The sequence below is a fragment of the Eufriesea mexicana genome, unplaced genomic scaffold (assembly GCF_001483705.2).
Source record: "Eufriesea mexicana isolate 0111107269 unplaced genomic scaffold, ASM148370v2 scaffold52974, whole genome shotgun sequence".
Lineage (NCBI taxonomy): Eukaryota > Metazoa > Arthropoda > Insecta > Hymenoptera > Apidae > Eufriesea > Eufriesea mexicana.
In genome coordinates, this window is record NW_016958429.1 from 7,861 (window position 1) to 9,677 (window position 1,817).

Genomic DNA, 1,817 nt, shown 5'->3' on the forward strand with positions numbered 1-1,817 from the left:
CAGAAAATGGAGATGGTTTAGGCAGACAAAAAGGAATAGAATTAATTTAGGTTATGGCCCCTTATGACAAAAGGATATGGAGAATACAGTGAGATTGAAAGGTATGTTGTATTCCGAATCTAAATAAATATTAATATGAGTGGTCAAAGTCAATGATCATCGCTAATGTGTTAAATTTGAATAAAAGAAGTGACAAGAGGAAACGCATGTTATGCGGAATCAAGAAGCAAAAAAGAAGCAGCATATGTATCAACAGAGAAAAATGTGTGGCATCGACATGGAAATATGAGGATCATTGAAGAGATGGAGAATGGACACATGGTAATTGCTGTAAAAGGTAAATATAAATTGAATATAGTGTATAATTGTTTCATTAAGGTACAAATGTTTAGAAATATCTATGGGAACTTGGAAAATATAAAAGAAGCAATTATAATGGTGCTGTGGCATATCATCATGGACTTCATTGGGCCAATAACGCCAATGCCAAATGGAGGTAAAAGGTATGATTATTCGAGAAAAGAACCATTTGGTTGACTGATTTTTAAATGACTGAAGATTTAATATGAAATATTATTGATGAAGGATTATTTTTTATTATAGGAGACTTACAGGCATGAGTTATATTTATATGCAAGAGCCACCCACTATGGCTAAAGTAAGTATTAGTTAATAATATTTCAATAGATTGTACATCTGTTTTTAGAAATATAACGTATATACAATATTTACTTTTCAAATGTCTGTATTAATATACTAAACAATTTCTAATTTGAATTAGAATAATAAATAATAAATTTCGATAAATTTGATTTTGAAAGTATTTTACATTAATAAAGCTAATATATTTGTCATAACTAGGTTACAATGAAGACGACTGTTGGTGATATTGAGTTAGAATTATGGGCAAAAGAAACTCCAAAGGCATGTAGAAATTTCATACGATTATGTGTGGAAGGTTATTACTATGACACTATATTTCATAGAACTATCAAAGGATTCACAACCTGAGGTGGTGATCCCATAGGTACGGGAGAAGGTGGTGAAAAAATATATGAAGAACCATTTAAAGTGAGACTATATTTAAAAATGAAATGAATTCCTTCTTTATTCAAAAATAGTTATTGGATATATGTGTTTTAGGACGAATTTCATACAAGATTACGTTTTTGTTGACAAGATTTAGTTGCTATGTCCAATGCCGGAAAAGATGACAATACTTCCCAATTCCTCTTTACTCTTAGTTCTACACCAGAATTGCAGAATGAACATACAACATTTGGTGAAGTTACTGGAGAATCTGTATATAGTATGCTTAAACTCGAAGAAGTACTTGCAGATGAGGTAAATTTAATGTTTGCAAAAATATATATCAAGCATTGATATAAATATAATATTTCCTCGGCTTTGTAGAATGATAAACCACTTTATCCTTCAAGATTGATAAAACCTATAATATTGAACAATCCATTTTTTGATATTATACCAAGGATAAAAGTACAGGAATATGAAGAAGTAAAAGACAGTTCAGAAATTCAAACAGCAGGAGTAAAGTACAAATCATATATGTTGGCAGAATATAGCCCTGGTAGAATTATTCTTTGTTATAAAAAATTTTGTTACAGACATTTCAATCTTCTATCATTTGATGGAAAAGCAGAAAAAGATGTAGAAGAATCTGTGATATTAAATAAAAGGTTTAGTGGTAAGGGCAAATCAACTCATGATTATTTAACTGATCCAAAATTAAGCTTACAACCAGCTGTTGAACCACCTGGACTTGCAAATAAAAAAAGGAAGGAAGGCCGCAGTAGTAG

The 1,817-nt window shown here is 30.4% G+C and overlaps 1 pseudogene; it reads left to right on the forward strand.

Annotated features, from left to right (window-relative positions):
• Positions 1-616: 616 nt before the first annotated feature.
• On the forward strand, positions 617-1,810 carry LOC108554670 (peptidyl-prolyl cis-trans isomerase CWC27 homolog; annotated as a pseudogene).
• Positions 1,811-1,817: the final 7 nt, after the last annotated feature.